Consider the following 19,160-nt stretch of genomic DNA (forward strand, 5'->3'; position numbering starts at 1 on the left):
CAGACATCCACGAAAACAGAAGAGTGCCCCAAAGAATGAGTGACAGTAAAAACATTGGAGCCCGAAGTGCCCCATACTCCCCCCCCACACACACACACAAGCCAAGCAGCAGAAAAGCAACAACCATCCCCCACCCACTTCAGCAAAAAGCCATCAGGACCCTCCACCCACCTGGCAAGCAATAGCAAAGCCCCAGTAAAGACCATGATATGCACTACAACAAAAACTAATCGTTCCCCCGACATTTCGATAGTGGAGGGGAGACCAACAAAGACAAACAACTCGCTGATTTACAGTGACTCTCTTCTTCCCCGGAGTTCTCTAACTCGAGAATCAGCAACGAACTCCCACACACCGAAAGAAGGAGAGGGAAGTGCGGGCCAAGTACAGAACTCCCGACAGTTGATCCGCTGTTCCCAATATTCTGTTGTGCTTCATTCGGTGGCACTGGCATAGAATCAGATTGTCCCCAGGGCCGCGAAGGCTCAGAACCCTGAAGGCATGCTCACCGTCGAGGCTACGTTATGGAAAAGGGGCCTGTTGGTGAGCCCTGGGAGTGGACCCTATCACTGCAAAGAGCTGAAGTTTGACTGTGGCTCCAGGTCAGGGTCTTCAACAGAAACTCATCCACCTTGAAGAGGAAAAAAGAGACATTAAAGGTAAAAATTAAATTGTTTCTGCAGTTGAGCTTGAAGAAGCACCGCCCCGCACCATCGGCAGCGTAGCTCTGCCTCCAAATGATCTGGATGATGGAATTGACTCTGTGGCCAAGCTCGTGGACGATGTAAGTATAGGTGGAAGGGAAGTTTGTGTTGAGGAAGCATAGTGCTTGCAGAAAGACAGGTTTGGAGAATGGGCAAAGAAGTGGCAGATAGAATGCAGTGTTGAGAAGTCTATGGTTCTGCGATTTTATAGAAGGACTAAAGGAGTAGATTATTTATGAAATGAGGAGAGCATTCAGAGCTCAGAGGTACAGGGACTTGGGAGTTCTAGTGCAGGATTCCCTAAATGTTAACTGGCAGGTTGAGTCAGTAGTGAGGAAGGTGATTGCAATGTTGGCGTTCATTTCAACACAACTAGAGTTTAGAAACAAGGATGCAATGCTGAGGCTTTATAAGGCATTGGTCAGACCATACTTGGAGCATTGTGAGCAGATTAAAGATGGATGTGCTGGCATTGGAGAAGGTCCAGAGGAGATTTACAAGAAAGATCCCAATGATGAAAGGATGAACGTATGAGAAGTATTTGACGGTTTTGTGCTGGTACTCGCTGGAGTTCAGAAGGATAAGGGGGATCACATTGAAACCTTCCATATATTGAAAGAATTGGATGATTGGAAATGGAGAAGATATTTCCAATAGTGAGGGAGTTTAGGACTAGAGGGTGCAGCGTCAGAATGAAAGGACAGCCCTTTAGAACAGAGATGAGGATGAGCATCCTGTAGCCTGGAGATGATAAATCTATGGAATTCATTTCCATGTGGAGGCCAAATACATTTAAAGTGGAGATGGATAAGTAATGTGTCGAAGGTTATGGAGAGAAGGCTGGAGAATGGGGTTTGAGAGAGAAAAATAAATCAGTCGTGATGGAATGTTGGAGTGGACTTCATGGGCTAAGTGGCCAAATTCTGTTCCTATATCTTATAGATCAGTTACAGATATGAGCAGATGTCATCTAATCTGAGCAAGTGTGATGTGTTGCACTATGAAAGGTCAAATGTAAGGGGAAAGCATAGAGAAAATGGCAAGACCCTTAGCAGCATTGATATACAGAACGATTTCGATGTCCAAGTCCATAGATCCCTGGAAATCACTGTGCAATTAGATAGGATGGCAACAAAACCATATGGGTATGTTTGCCTTCATTGATTGAGGGCCTAAGTATAAGTAAGTTATAAAGCAGTTTTATAAGACTTTGGTTTGGTCACACTTGAAGTACTGTTGCAATTCTGGTGCCCGTTTACAGGAAAGATGTAGAGATTTTAGAAAAGGTACAGAAGAGAAAAAGGATCTCATGCTTCCCTGGCATATATGATGAATAAATTCTCAGGCTTCCAGCCAGGTACAGGTATCGATTATAATCAACATTTTGATGACAAAACTCCACCACCCCTGATGGTTAATATCGATACTTGTACCCAGCTGGAAGCCTGAGAAGAATTTATTCGTCGGGTACAGAAAAAGTTACCAGGATGCTGCCCAGATTAGAGGATATAAGTTATAATGAGATTTTGGACAGACCTGGGGCTTTGAAGGCTGAAGGGAAAACCTGATCGAAGTTTACAAAATTATGAGTCGTATAGATGAGGTAGACAGTCAGAATAGTTTCTCCAGGGAAGAAATGTTAAATACTGGAGGACATGCATTTAAGGAGTGTGGGAGAATGTTTGATTGAGCTGTGCAGAGCACTTTGAGTTTTCACACAGAGAGTGGTAGGTCCCTGGAACAGTCTGCCCAAGAAGCAGATGCAATGGTGACATTTGACAGGCTTTTAGATTGACAGATGATTATGTTGCAGTTCAACAAGATGTTGGCGAAGCTGCATTTGGAATATTGTGTTCAATTTTGGTCACCCTTCTGAAAGATGCTTTTAAGCTGGGAGGATTGCAAAGGAGATTTATGGGGATCAAAGCAACACATACAAACAAACTGGAGGAACTCAGCAGGTCGGACAGCATCTGTGGAAACGAGCAGTCAATGTTTCAGGCATGAGTCCTGACGAAGGGCCTCAGCCCGAAATGTTGACTGCTCATTTCCACGGATGCTGCCCAACCTGCTGAGTTCCTCCAGCTTGTTTGTATGTGTTGCTTTGACCCCAGCATCAGCAGTGCACTTTTTGTTTAAGATTTATGGGGATGTTGCTTGGACTTGAGGGTCTTGGTTACGGAGAGAGGTTGAGCAAGTTGGGACTTTTTCTTTGGAAGATAGAGAGTGATCTTATAGAGTTGTTTAAAATTATGAGGGGAGTAGACAGTGTGAATGCCCACTGCCTTTTTCCAAGTTGGGGAATCAAGAACTAGAGGGCATAGGTTTAAAATTAGAAAGAAAAGATTGAATGGAAACCCAAGGGCATTGTTTCACCCAGAGGGTGGTCTCTATACAGAATGAGGAAGTGCTTGAGGCAGGTACATTTACAGCATTTAAAAGACACTTGGACAAGTACATGGATAAATGCACATGGGGCCAAGCTTGGGCAAATGAGACTAGTTTAGGTCAAAGCCTTGGCTGGCATGGACCAGTTCGGCCAAAGGCCTCTTTGCCGTATGACTCTATGCCTACTATGTGGGACTGAAGAGATATGGATCATGAGCAGGCAGAACAGATTTAGTTTAAATTGGCATTGTGTTCAGCACAGACATTGTGGGCTGAAAGGCCTGTTTCTATGCCATATTGGTTCATGTCCTAGGTACTATATTATTCTCTTTTCTCTGTAGGTTTGTACATTTCATCACTGCAGACACAGTCCTCCTTGCATGTCCAGATAAAGTGAAAGACAGCTGAATACCGGAGACGAGATGCATGGATCACGTCTGTATCATACACCAACAGCAAAAGCACCTTACAACTGATGACCAGTTTTTCTCCCACCTACAGTAGATTTCCACTCAGACAGTGGTGCATGTTCCAACTCCTCCAAACTGACGGCAAAGGGGAAAAAGGACCAATCAGACCAGTTGCCAAAAGAACTTAGCCTTGCTGTTGCTAGGACTCACGCTGACCTCCAGGCCCTGTGTAAGTAATCCTCCCTGATGCCTAGTATCTGTGCTTGGCCTTGAATGTATCTGGCTGAGGTGAAACTCATAGAACGGAGAACTCAAGGGATTTCTTCAAAAGTTTACTGAAACTATGTATCACAAGAATTAATGCAATATGAATCACTGTGAATAAGATAATCTAAGATATTAAAAGAAACTACAAAAGAATTGTAAGATAAGGATTATATCATAAGAAATGATACAAAGTAAAGCAAAATACTGTGCAGTTCTGAAGCCTTGATGGTCTAATGATCTCAATTTTTAACTGTACTTTCATTTCCCATATAAGTAACTCTGCCTCTCTCTCCCGATGCAACCATTCAATGTTGGACCTGTTTCAGTGTAAGTTTCCCTGAACCTGTCATTTTATAAAGAAAAAGTATTTTTGTTTGACTGGCAAAGACCCTGCCCTCCCATTAATGGTTCCTTATAAAATTCATATAGCTTGACATAATTTGACCTCGTCATCACTTTTCACAGTCATGTTCTTTTGATGGAGAAGAACTCGGAATTTATCAGCACCTTGAAAAGTTGCTGCTCTTTGAAATTTGGCAGACGCTCAGACCATGGAGTACTCAGATATCAGAAACTATGCCCTTGGGTTAATCTTGTTTGTGAATGGAAGGGTCTTTTCCTCACCGCTTCTTCAAATTACAACCTTTACTTTAAATGAAGGGATCCATTGTTTCTCCTGGTATGATCAGTAGAAATTTGGTTACTTTTTGGTCAGTGTTGGTCAACCCAGAGTTCAGTGCTTGCCTTCCTGAAGATGTGGACTGAGGATGGATCCAAACAAATTTGGCAATATTGTCCAATATGCAGGTCTTTGATTTAAACATCTCCCCTGATGGCCAGGCTCATCAATCTTCTCATACCTGCAACTCTCCTGACAGACTTAGCAAAAGGCTTGATACACTACACAAACAAGATCAGATTTTTACTCCTTTATTCCAAGTTCGATCAGTTTGCTTTCTGTTACCTTCCCATAGACTGGAACTCTGGCGCTGATATATGTAGAGAATTATCATATCCAATTGAGGAGGCCCTCTCCACAAAATATCCCGTGTGTATGTTTGTGATATTCTATCAAAGGCCTTCCACTGGTCCAAGCTGTCTATACAAATTTCTAGCCCCTAATACAGTAACTATCTTCCTAGGCAGTCCAAAGCTGTCAGAGAAGTTCTTGTTTGGCACAATGCAGGTCCGTTCTGAATGAAATGCCATCCCAGCACTGTTTTGGATTGATTCACATTGTCCATGGATCAAAACTTATAAACCAAATTTAGCTTTGGGATAGCCAATTTCTGATCTTTGGTATCTCCATCTTCTCCATATAGATAAGAGTAATTAAACCTTTTCTCATGGGCTCTTACAGGCTTCCAGTTAGATACCTGCTGCTGTACACATCAAAAATATCTGGCTTGACAGAGCCAAATACAAGTCATTGGCGTGCATTTTCTTCCAAGAGTTTTATTTACCTCTAAGGATTAGGTGGAAGTTATCAACATCCGTAGTTAATAGATAGTCCTGAATCTCCCACTATGTAATGTATCGAAACACTCAGGAAGTTCTGGAAAATTATGTTGCCTGTGGCACTCATAGTGTTTAGCTGGCATAAAGGGGTATAAAGATTTGTAACATGTCACACTACAATTGACAGGGATTGGTGTTGAAGAGGACCTCCCAAGAGATTAAATACGAACAGCAGTTTTCCCCGTATGTTTCCCTGTATGTGGTTCCCTTCCTCAAGGTTGCTGATTACATGTATCTTTCTGTGATACGTTTGGAAGAGGCATGAGTACAATTCATCCTGTTATACACAGCACTCTAAATTGTAAGTTCTTTTTGAGAACTCCAAGTCAAAAAGCAAATCTTGTGTTTTTATTTAATCTCTTGTAGGTCTTCTTTACTAGCAATCCCCATCGGCTTCAGCAGCAGCACTAATTCCGCATGTTTTTCTGCAATTAGCACAATTCTCCTCCTTTCTGATCACCTTTGAGGGTGAAGAGCCCCTTAATCGTGCCTTGATCATTTCCCAGCTGTGCACCTTTTCCAATGTTGTTAAACCTGTTCTGCAGTATTCTTTCATGTGAAGTTTCGAGATACATAGAACATAGAACATAGAATAGTACAGCTTATTACAGGCCCTTTGGCCCACAATGTTGTGCCAAACCTCAAACCCTGCCTCCCATATAACCCCCAACCTTAAATTCCTCTCCATATACCTGTCTAGTAGTCGCATAAACTTCACTAGTGTATCTGCCTCCACCACTGACTCAGGCAGTCCATTCCATGCACCAACCACTCTCTGAGTGAAAAACCTTCCTCTAATATCCCCCTTGAACTTCCCTCCCCTTAACTTAAAGCCACATCCTCTTGTACTGAGCAGTGGTGCCCTGGGGAAGAGGCACTGGCTGTCCATTCTGTCTATTCCTCTTAATAACTTGTACACCTCTATCATGTCTCCTCTCATCCTCCTTCTCTCCAAAGTGCAAAGCTCTAGCTCCCTTAATCTCTGATCATAATCCATACTCTCTAAACCAGGCAGCACCCCAGTAAATCTCCTCTGTACCTTTTCCAATGCTTCCACATCCTTCCTATAGTGAGGTGACCAGAACTGGACACAGTACTCCAAGTGTGTCCTAACTAGAGTTTTATAGAGCTGCATCATTACATCGCGTCTCTTAAACTCTATCTCTCGACTTATGAAAGCTAACACCCTATAAGCTTTCTTGACTACCCTATCTACCTGTGAGGCAACTTTCAGGGATCTGTGGACATGCACCCCCAGATCCCTCTGCTCCTCCACACTACCAAGTGTCCTGCCATTTACCTTGTACTCTACCTTGGATTTTGTCCTACCAAAGTGTACCACCTCAAACTTCTCCGGGTTGAACTCCATCTGCCACTTCTCAGCCCACTTCTGCATCCTATCAATGTCTCTCTGCAATCTTCGACAATCCTCTACACTATCTACAACACCACCAACCTTTGTGTTGTCTGCAAACTTGCCAACCTACCCTTCTACCCCCACATCCAGGTCGTTAATAAAAATCACAAAAAGTAGAGGTCCCAGAACAGATCCTTGTGGGACACCACTAGTCACAACCCTCCAATCTGAATGTACTCCCTCCACCATGACCCTCTGCCTTCTGCAGGCAAGCCAATTCTGAATCCACCTGGCCAAACTTCCCTGAATCCCATACCTTCTGACTTTCTGAATAAGCCTAACATGTGGAACCTTGTCAAACGCCTTTACTAAAATCTATGTAGATCACATCCACTGCATTACCCTCATCTATATGCCTGGTCACCTCCTCAAAGAACTCTATCAGGCTTGTTAGGCATGACCTGCCCTTCACAAAGCCATGCCGACTGTCCCTGATCAGACCATGATTCTCTAAATGCCCATAGATCCTATCTCTAAGAATCTTTTCCAACAGCTTTCCCACCACAGACGTAAGGCTCACTGGTCTGTAGTTACCCAGACTATCCCTACTACCTTTTTTGAACAAGGGACAACATTCGCCTCCTTCCAATCCTCCGGTACCATTCCCATGAACAACAAGGACATAAAGATCCTAGCCAGAGGTTCAGCAATCTCTTCCCTTGCCTCGTGGAGCAGCCTGGGGAATATTCCATCAGGCCCCGGGGACTTATCTGTCCTAATGTATTTTAGCAACTCCAACACCTCCTCTCCCATAATATCAACATGCTCCAGAACATCAACCTCACTCATATTGTCCTCACCGTCATCAAGTTCCCTCTCAGTGGAGAATACCGAAGAGAAGTATTCATTAAGGACCTCGCTCACTTCCACAACCTCCAGGCATATCTTCCCACTTTTATCTCTAATCAGTCCTACCTTCACTCCTGTCATCCTTTTGTTCTTCACATAATTGAAGAATGCCTTGGGGTTTTCCTTTACCCTACTTGCCAAGGCCTTCTCATGCCCCCTTCTTGCTCTTCTCAGCCCCTTCTTAAGCTCCTTTCTTGCTACCCTATATTCCTCAATAGACCCATCTGATCCTTGCTTCCTAAACCTCATGTATGCTGCCTTCTTCCACCTGACTAGATTTTCCACCTCACTTGTCACCCATGGTTCCTTCACCCTACCATTCTTTATCTTCCTCACCGGGACAAATTTATGCCTAACATCCTTAAGCATCGACCACATGTTCATTGAACATTTCCCTGCAAAAACATCATCCCAATTCACACCCACAAGTTCTAGCCTTATAGCCTCATAATTTGCTCTTACCCAATTAAAAATTTTCCTGTCCTCTCTGATTCTATCCTTTTCCATGTTAATGCTAAAGGTCAGGGAGCGGTGATCACTGTCTCCCAGATGCTCACCCACTGACAGATCTGTGACCTGACCCGGTTCATTACCTAATACTAGATCTAGTATGGCATTTACCCCTAGACAGCCTGTCAACATACTGTGACAGGAATCCATCCTGGACACACTTAACAAACTCTACCCCATCTAAACCACTGGAACTAATCAAGTGCCAATCAATATTAGGGAAGTTAAAGTCACCCATGATAACAACCCTGTTATTTTTACACCTTTCCAAAATCTGCCTCCCAATCTGCTCCTCGGTATCTCTGTTGCTACCAGGAGGCCTATAGAATACTCCTAGTAGAGTAACTGCTCCCTTCCTGTTCCTGACTTCCACCCATACTGACTCAGAAGAGGATCCTGCTACATTACCCACCCTTTCTGCAGCTGTAATAGTATCCCTGACCAGTAATGCCACCCCTCCTCCCATTTTTCCCCCCTCTCTATCCCTTTTAAAGCACTGAAATCCAGGAATATTGAGAATCCATTCCTGCCCTGCTGCCAGCCAAGTCTCCGTAATGGCCAATACATCATAATTCCATGTATGTATCCAAGCTCTCAGTTCATCACCATTGTTCCTGATGCTTCTTGCATTGAAGTACACACACTTTAGCCCTGCCAGTCTTCCATTTTTCATGTTGGTGATATTCAGCCAGTAGCAAGCAGTGGTCGGAGAGGAACACTGGCTTGATGCTGGTACTTCTGACTGACAGTCATGCTGTTACAGCCATGAAAACTTGATCCTTCTCATCCGTGCTGACCAGTGAGAACCGTTCCTTATTAATCCCAATTCACTGCGCTTGGTGCATAGTTTTCTGTGCCCAAGCAACTAAGCAAATACCTCTTAGTTGCTGGACACAAACAGAAAGCTATCCTGAACTGAAATGACTCGTGTGATCTCAGTCAGCCATTGCCACGCTGCAGGGTTGCTGAAGATTTTGCACAGCTTGTCATCTTTTAACACTTTGATCACGATTCTGAGTATGATAGTTAGTTGTTATTCAACCATTGGTCAGGATCGATAATGCCATCGGGGCAGCTGAAAAACCATTAATAAGGCAAAGTGGATTTTTTGTGGATTTTCAAGAGACAGCTTCCAGCCGCCTCTTAGACAGAAGAACCACAATCGCTATCTCCTGGTCAGGTCTCACAACTCGTTGCCAATGGCTACTGAGATATACAAACTATGTTCCTGCAAAAAGCCTTGATCTCAACAAGGTATCCCAAGGTTGCAACATGCAGTGTTTAACATAGCACACATTAATGGCTTCAATCTTTAAGCCTGTTATAATGGAAATACAATGTCTGAAGTCATTAAAATCTGTCCCAGTATATCCATTATATGTAAACTTCAGAAGTTTATTAACTCAGAGAGTGGGGAATCATTAGGATTCTTGATCAAAGAGGATTATTCAAATTCAGGAATTGAGTACATTCCAGTCAAAGATTCAAAGGTTTTAGATTTTAGGGGAATCAAGAGATACTGTGCTGTTCCAAAAAGTGAAATTGAGGGTATCAGCTAGGATCTTTTGATTGACAATCCAGACATCAGGGGAGCACTGGTCCTCTACTGTTTCTATTTCTTACATACTTTCGTATTCCTCCAAGGCTGAGATCCAGATCCCTTTGCGGTTGATTTCTGTTGCAGTATTATTGAGGGGAGATTTGCCTCGTTCTTGATCTGAGTCAATTTCTCTCTCTGATTCATATCTCCAATGATGCAGTTCCAGTTACCACAAGCTGGCTTTACTATTCTACTTTGGGCAGGGTGGGTGGGGGCTGTAAAAGTCAACAGCATTCCTGGACTTATTTATAGGAAAATATCTCCTGCAGTGAAGGAGATAAATGAATTTTCAACAAAATTCTGGCAAATCCGTGGTCAGCGATACCAAAACTACATTTTCCCAAACATACCTGATCACTTAATTAACGTGAATATACAAACTTTTGTAAAATCCACTGCTGCTGCGATGAGCTTAGGCCATGCCTCTGGATGTGGCAAGTGAAAGAGGCCGAGACAGAAAACAAGCTTTTCAAGAACTTCTACTTACTTTCTCTATTCCATTTATTCTCCGCTGTTTCTGAACTTCACCAGTTCTACTGAATTTTCATCAATAAAAATATTGATTATTCTCCCTTTTCTCGCTGTAATATATACTTATAGGAATATCTACAAGGAATCTAGTCCATATGAGGAAAGGGATGGGAAGCTTTTGGGAAAATCTGATCACTGAAACAAGAATTTGACAGCAAATACAAAGCCGAAGACTATTTCCACAACCCGACTCCATTTCATTAAAGTAACTGGTGTGATGAGGACTCCAGTCATGGAGTGCACATTCTGAAGGAGAATCATGTCCAATATTACTGAAATAGTATATTAAAATTGTCTTCCATTGCCTAAGATATCAATCAACACTCAATGGCCACTTTATTAGATACTTCTTGTCCCTAATAGAGTGGCCATTGAGTGTATGTCCATGGTCTTCTGCTGCTGTAGCCTGTCCGCTTCAGGGTTTAGCATGTTGTGCATTCAGAGATGTTGTTCTGAGTGATTATCTGAGTTACTGCCACCTTCCTGTCAGCTTGAACTGGTTTGGCCATTCTTCTCCAACCTCTATCATTAAAAATGTGTTTTTGCCCACAGAACTGCTGCTTGCTGATTGTTTCTTTTGTTCTTCCTGCACCATTTACTATAAACTCTCGAGGCTGTTGTGACATCAATCCCAGAGGAACATCGATTTCTGAGATACTCAAACCACAGCTCCAGCATTGACAATTATTCCGTGGTCAAAGTCACTTGAATCACATTTCTTCCCCATGCTGACGTTTGTTCTGAACCTCTTGATGATGTCTACAAGTTTTTATGCATTGGGTTGCTGTCACACGATTGAATGATTAGATGTTTGCAGAAACGAGCAGGTGTACCTGATAGAGAGGCCACTGAGTCTATGTCACCTACACAGACTTATCTGATTCATGACACATGATTTGCTACACATAACCATAAGTCCTATCTGGTCAATAATTTGAAAATTAATCTAGCCACTCTTCCATTTTCAGAATTACATTGGTACTCCCAGGTGTTGTTTTGCCCCAAAGAGTCAGAGCACTGACAGGATGCTCATTAGTTAGTGTTTTATAGTCAGCACTGCTTAACAATACTCATTCTGTGACTTAACTCTCATCTGTGGACAGGCTACGTGACAATGCATGCCTTACGATTGCAATCACCAAAAGGCCAGTCTGCAGTGGCAAGAGCTAAGAAAAGCATTTCATATCTGTCCACTTGAATGACTGTAATAAATATTCTAACTTTCCAACCAAACCTTCAAGTGTGGACAGGATGCTGGCGGTGTGTACTGTAAGAAGTCGTGGTGTCAGTGTGCAATGTAAAATTTGCCTAATATTTCTTCCTGCGCATGAGGAAAATGAATTAAAGGTTTTACAAAAGAAACAACAGGAATGAGAGTGGGGTACTGCAGCAAGGTAAGATTTGCTTTCCTTTAAACCTTAACAACTCAGACTTCCCAGGCGCAAACATTCACTTACACAAATTTCTAAGCCAGCCAGAAATACCATACTAGAAAACAAACCACAAGAGTTGCATCTGCAAGCCACAAGCCAAAAGATGGTTAATTGAGCAGTCATACTGGTAAATTATTATATCCTTTCCAATAAGTCACAGGCCATATGAAAACTACAAAGGCTGCATGGAAGATCAGAAATTAAGAGATCATAGAGTCACAGAGCTAGAAAGTTATACAGCTATTTACTGATGAATGCTCAGCATCATAAGATACATAACACTGTTTCGTGCTCCACATATGCTGCCTGGCCTGCAATTCTCTCATTTTAATTAGCTATCAGAAAGATTGGAGATTCTTTTTCCTTAGAAAAAAACAGACCATTGAAAGAGAGCTTAGAATTACAAAGTAGTTTGGTGGGGTGACTACTGCTTTTACACACACACTCCTTCCTTGAATCAGACATTTCCACTTGTAGATCTAGTAAAGAATTCAGAAATCAACTTCTCCACTTGTACAATGGATAAAATTCAAATCAAATTACCCGAGAGAAACTGAGATCATAGAGTCACAGGGAAATATAGCATGGATATAACCAGACCATAGCAAACACAGAGCCCACCCGTCTAATCGCAATTTCCTGCGTTCAGTCCATAAACTTCTAAGCTGCACCCCTTCATATATCTGTCTAAGTGCCTCTTAAATTTACTATTATTCCTGTCTCAACCACTTCCTCTGGCAGCTCATTCCATATATTCACCATCCTGCTCATGAATAAGTTGCCCCTCAAGTCACTTTTTAATCTTTCCCCTCTCACCATAAACCTTTGCCACCTAATTTTGTACTCCCCTAGCTTGGTGAAAAGACTGTTACCATCCAGTTTATCTGTGCCTCTCATTCCATAATGTTAAATATTTCTATAATGTTATCCTCATTCTCCTACGTTCCAAAGAATAAAGGCCTAGTCTGGCCAGCCCTCCCTATAACTCAGGACCTCTAGTCTGGGTAACGTTTTTGTAAATTTTGTTCTGCTCTCCTTTCCAAATAACTGGACTTTCCTGTGACAGAGTGGCCAAAATGTCAACGACTTCAACATATAACTGCAACAGAATGTTCTGGCACCCATACTCAGTGCCCTGATTGATGAAACACCTTTTTCATAACTCTGTCTGCCTGTGATGTGCTTTCCACAAACAATGCATTTGTACTGTTCTAGTACATTTCCTAATGCCTAAGTTTCATAGTAAAGACCTGAGTTTGATTTTTCAGAAATGCACCATCTCACATACCTATTTGTATTGAAATACATTTACCACTCCTCAGCCCACTTCCACAACTCCACAAGTATCTCCTTGTAATCTACAATAACCTTCTTCGTTACTAAAATATCTGTAATCTGCAATAACTTTCTTCACGATCAAGACCACCCTCTAATTTAGCTTCATTCACAAATTTACTGATCAAGCCTTGCGCATTTACATCCATATCATTTCTATAAAAAATGAATAACAATTGTCCCAACACTGACCCTTGTAGTACACCATTAGTCACTGGTCTTCATTCTAAGAAACAATGTTCAATCATTGTTTGGATAGATTCCTGCATAGTAGGGGAATTAAAGGTTATAGGGTGGTGGAGATGATCTTATTGAATCGCAGAGCAGGCTCAATGGGTTGGATGGCCGACTCCTGCTCCTATTTCTTACATTCTTATGCTCACCACCCTCTGCTTCCTACCTCCGAGCCAATTTTGAATCCGCCTAAGCAACTCTCCCTGAATTCCGTGGGATCATAGTTTCCAGACCAGGTTACCGCGTGACACCTTATACACATTGCTGTGTTGTTTGGTGCCCTTGAACTCTATGTCATAAGAGTGGGATCCTAGGAATAGTGCCCAACATTGTAACTGGGTAGCAGTCATCACTGGAATTCACTTCCTGGGATTGAAAATCGACACAACGGGCTGGTGAGCTTTCGCCAGCATAAACTTCTGTCTGTAGAGGTAGTGGTGGAGCTTCTTTATCCCCCATACTAGATTCAGGGCCTCTCGCTCTATCTGCGCACGGTTGCACTCTGCGCCCGTCAGTGACTTTGAAGCAAACGCAATCAGGCGTTCAGATCCATCTTTCATAATGTGTGACAAAATGACTCCAATGAAAGAAGGAGATGCATCACCTGCCAGTCTGATGGGCAAAGATGGGTCATAATTGCTGAGCAATTCATCGGATGTTATTAGTCTCACTGTTTCTTTGAATGCTTTTTCACAACTTTCTAACCATTTCCTCTTTGCTCCTGTTCATGACAGTGCGTTCAATGGGTGCAGTACTGTATCAATGTTTGGGAGAAACCAGCAGTAGTAGTTTACAAGGCCTAAGTATGACCTGAGTTGTGACATATGCCTGTACACTGTTCCAGTCTTCTCTTCTGACTTAGGTAAACCATGCTTGAGTCCTCAATCTCCATTTGGTCCCCCTCCTGCCCAGGTAAACTTTGGGGTCTCCCATGAGGATGGCTCTGCAGCAGAACATTTGAGATCTACTCAGGTGCCAAAGCTTCAGCAGTTGACTGATCCTGATGATATTGAACATTTTCTTGTCACTTTTGAGAGAATAGCAACAGTGTGCAGATGATCAGTTGAAGATTGGGCCTTTAAGCTCATTCCATTATTGACAGGCAAAGCTAGGAGTGCCTATGTTCATATGGACATTGATGATGCTCCAGACTATGAGGAAGTTAGAAGTGCTATTCTTAAAAAAAATGTTATAAATCCAGAAACCTACAGGCAGAGATTTCACAGCCTTGAGGTTGAACCAGATGAAGGCCCAAAAGAACTACATGTCAGGTTAAAGGAGCTTTATGGGAAGTGGGTTCACCCAAAGAGGAAGATGGTGAATGAAATTGGAGAAATTATTGCCCTGGAACAGTATCTGAGAATGCTTTCCCCTGAGCTCCGGGTCTGGATTAAGGAGCACAACCCTGCAATGGCTGGAGAAGCAGCTGGCCTAACTAATGTGTTTGTTGCTGCCAGACAGAAGAGGCAGCTGTGGAGCTTCACTGCCTGGAAGTTAACTAAGGATCACAAAGGGCCATGTGTCTCCCGGTCTATACAAAGGGTGGATTCAGCCAGGGGTAAGGCTCCTGTAAAGGAGAAATCTATAGAGGCTAACTCATTTTCTAGATCTTCCAAGAGACTTGTTACATGTTACTGTCTGCTTAAAACTACTGTTGTTGGGGTCTGGCTTAAAGGCATCACCCAAATGCCAATTGGTCTGTCCTTGGTCTAACAGCATCAACGTTACTTTCTGTTTAGAAGGCCAAGGTAACAGTGCATCGTATTCTCCTCGCATGATGACAAAGAACAGAGACAAGTGGGTTCCTTTGCCCATACCATCTCCATCGAGGTATCCAAAATATCCCGTGTAAAATGGCTGGCTATACAAGGATAATGTTTTTCCACTAACGGCCTCCTGCTTCTGCCACCTGGAATCTTCCAAATCAGTTTACTGTTGTAGCTGACAGTTTCTAGGAGTTGAAAGCGTCGGTCCATATCTGCCAGTCATTGCCAATCATTGTAAACGTTGGGCATGGATGTTGTGGGCCCAGTAGAAAGTAGCAAGCCAGGAAATCACTTTATGTTGGTAATTACTGACTATGCTACTAGATATCCAGAAGTTTTTCCACTTAAAACTGTCAAGGCTATGTCAATGATGTGGTGTAGTACAGCTTTTCTTTAGCTGGGACAGGTTGCAGAGCTCAGCTATGACCTCATTTTCAAAGTTAAGACTCTGGTCAGAATATAACCACTCAAGGAACACCGTACTTCATAAATTATTCCCTCAAGAGCACCTTTGCTGTGGAATCCACCCCTTGGTCCCAAGATGGAAATGCTTGGGTGAATTTTGCTAAAACATCTGTTACTACTAAGACTTTTTCATGCCCACCTGTTGCCGGCTGAAGCACAATGAAATCTACAGCAACAAGCTTGAGTGGCCAAGAAGCAAGAAATGATTTCATGGGGGGGGGGGGGGGGAAATGGATCTTAAGGTACTGCATCTTAGTTTTAACACACAACGCAGACAATTTTTGATCCACTGTGCCACATCCTCGTGCATGCCCACCCAAAAACGTTTGCTTCTCAACAAGTGCAGAGTACGCTGTAAGCCTTGATGGTCCATAGTCATGCACATACCCTAACACTTTACTCCTCAAGCTGGTAGGTAGCAGAAGCTGATAACACTCCCCGTGCTTCTCGTCCTCAACTACACGATACAGTAACCCGTTATGCTCCCTGATCCTGTCCCAGTGCTTTAACAGAGACAAAACAGGTTTAGGCAGAGTTCCACGCTCCTGCCATTCAGCTTTCTTTTTCTGTCCCATAGTTTCTGAAGATGCTTAATACAGGGCCTTGCTTCTGAAAAGTGTGCGAGTCCCCAGTAGAATAACCCGGGAAGGTTGGGGTGTCACCTTGCATCCGATCATTTACATCACTAGTACCAGCTTCAAGAGCTCAAATTTGCTTAACCTTACAGCTTTTAAGACCAGCTGTAACCAGTGCAGGGTCAAGAGCAGACTACAGATCACCACAGACCCATCAAACTTAGTATCATCTGAAACAGGCTCAGGCTCCCTTGTAAATGGCTGCCTAGTGAGGGCATCCACCACAGGATTGCTCCGAGCCGGACAATACGAAACGTCAAAGTCAAACACAGACAGCTGTGACATCCATCTCTGCTCAATTGCACCAAACTTGGCAGTTTTCAAGTGGGATAATGGATTATTATCCATTATTAAGGTGAATTTGGAGCCCAATAAATAAGCACAAAACTTCTCTACTATAGCCCACTCCAGTGCAAGGAGCTCTAATTTTATACTGCTACAATTCCTATCATTCTTTTCAGCATTTCTCAATTGTCGGCTTGCATATGCAATAACACTCTGTTGCTGGTATAAAACAGCCACAATTGAGTATCTTCTTACCCATTACTTGAACCTCTAGCTCTAGATACCCAAGGTAAGGAATATCAAGATGTTAGCTGCTATTAACCTAAGCCAGGCAGCAGTGGACAACGTATCCTCCTCCTCTCCATTCAAGTGTTCTGGAGAGAACTGCTCAGTCCTGGTGCTCACTTGACTACCTGCGCCAATACCTTGCTTGTGAAAATCTTTCCTCACCATGCCTGAGGAAAGCAGATCCCAGCACTCAATATTTGTTCTAGAACATTGTAACTCCTTTTTTCTATGCCACAGGTGCATAATGGCACCTGTGCCATTTTCTCTTAAAGGCACAGGCATCTACGTTAGCATTACTAAGGTGAAACATAAGTGCACTTTAACGATAAAAAATAATATTCAACAGTCACCTGGTTACACACGTATCACAGAGTGCTGTGATAATGTAGGCTATTTGCATACTTTTGCAGATAACCTGCAAAGAACAATAAAGAATGCTCAATCAAACAATATTTACAATATTACTCAAATACTACTGACCTATTAAATATACTACATTCCTCCTTGCTTAGCTATAAACTTCAACTCAATAAAAAAATGCTTCTCAACTCTATACACAGTATAATTCTGGTTTCTTATGAGTATCACTGAGTTTACTAATTTTTTGAGAAATTCAGTCTCATTTATCCTCTTCCATTTCCACAGCACTCATGTCATCCTCCTCTTCCTTTTCTTCATCCACATTGATTCTTTTTGGCCTTCCATTCATCCAGCTGGTCTTTGCATCTACTTTCGCAAGCAACTTTTTGTCTCCCACTTGAAGTTCATGCAATAACCTTAATGCACACAGAGCAGATTCTGGCTATTTATACTCCCAAAGCCAAATGTTTGCAACTTTCCTGAAGCTACCTGCAGTCTCTTCCAGCTTAACAACAATCCACATTTTGCAAGTAGCTGCCTGATCAATATATCAGAAGCTTTCTCAGAAATGTTGCCTACAAAACTGTTGTAGTCGGACCACTGCTTTCATCACTTTCACGATTCCTTTGAGCAGTGTGGTCCTTTTGGCAACAGGTCATGCTGCACAGCATGAAGACAGTTGTGGCATCATCTACCTTAATTCACCATTGCCATTCTTAATTCACTTTCATTTGACTCTATTGTAGGGGATGCAGCATGCAAATGGTAGATGGATCTCCAATCAATTTGCAATTGCTTCAGCAACTTGTATCCCCACAATGCTGACCCTCTTGTTTTTACCACATACAAGCCCAATGTTAACCTAAACCTAAGATGTATATCACTGTTACAAAAGTCATTCCCACATGAATTACCTTTTCTCCAGTATAAGTTCTTAGCTGGATATCTGCAGACTTCAGTTTAGTATCTTTGTAATGCCATTCAAACTCATTTTGTGGAATGACTGAAACAGCTGAACCAGAGTCCAATTCAGTTGTAATTAATTTGCTGTTCACTTCTCATGTAAGCCGCATTGCTTGTCTATTGTTAGTTTTCAGATTGTAAGTCTCAGGGCTACTCAGTCCTGTGTCACTCTCATCATTATCAAATTTTTCATCAACAGGATGTAGATTAATGTTCTTTTTGAAACTGTAACTTCACTTTTAATATTTTTCTCTTCTCTGTGTGGTCTATTTATTTTTGTTTATTCAACATGCTTTTTGTATATGTCCAACTTTGTTACATTTTCTGCAAGTTTCAGCTTTAAATCTGCTTTGGTCTGGTGTATGTGAGCCCCAACCACAATGATAATACAATTTGTTCAGCCAGGCAGCCCTCTATGTGGATGGTGCAATTCAGTTCATGCTCATGTTTTACTGCAGATTACAACTCAATTGTGTCTCTGTGTGCTGTTTCCATTCATACAACTATTTCAACTGCTCTTTTAAATGTAATTTGTGCTTCATTTAGAACCATTTTTATTCATTGAGATACAGTGTGAAATAACCCCTTCCGGCCCTTTGAGCAACGCCACTCAGCAACCACCCAATTTTAATCTAAGCCTAATCATGGGACAATTTACAATGAACCAATTAACTTACCAACCAGTATGTCTTTGAACTGTAGGAGGAAGCCAGGGAATCTGGAGAAGCCCATGTAGTCATGAGGAAAAAGTACTATCTCCTTACAGGCAGCAGCAGGAATTGAACCCAGGCCCCCTGTACTGTAAAGAGTTGTGCTAACCACTATGCTACCATCTCTCCCAAACTTTCTTGTAATATTCCACAAGCAATCTCTCATCCTTAAGCCCATCACTGAATGGACAATGTTCAGAAAATGTCTTCAATTCAGCCACGTACACTGAAATGGATTTCCCTTCCTTTTGATTCTGCTTATGAAATCTAAAGCTTTCTGCACTCAGCAATGGTTTCAATTTTAAACGTTCTTGCATTATTTTCACAATTTCAGCAAAGCTCATTTTGGCTGGCTTTGTTGGAGCAGTTACCTTTCAAAGCAAACTGTACATCTTTAAACACTGACGAAGGGTCTTGGCCCGAAACGTTGACAGTGCTTCTCCTTATAGATGCTGCCTGACCTGCTCTGTTCCACCAGCACTGTAGCAGCAG

General features: G+C 42.4%; 1 long non-coding RNA gene across 1 annotated transcript in view; it reads right to left on the minus strand.

The window, feature by feature from the left end:
• Positions 1 to 217: 217 nt before the first annotated feature.
• LOC132393701 (uncharacterized) overlaps positions 218 to 19,160 on the minus strand; it is an 81,179-nt gene continuing 62,236 nt past the window's right edge. Inside the window, exon 3 of the long non-coding RNA XR_009512044.1 lies at positions 218 to 631. This is a non-coding gene — a long non-coding RNA (uncharacterized LOC132393701). The remainder of the gene's footprint in view (positions 632 to 19,160) is intronic.

Source organism: Hypanus sabinus, chromosome 5 (assembly GCF_030144855.1).
Source record: "Hypanus sabinus isolate sHypSab1 chromosome 5, sHypSab1.hap1, whole genome shotgun sequence".
NCBI lineage: Eukaryota > Metazoa > Chordata > Chondrichthyes > Myliobatiformes > Dasyatidae > Hypanus > Hypanus sabinus.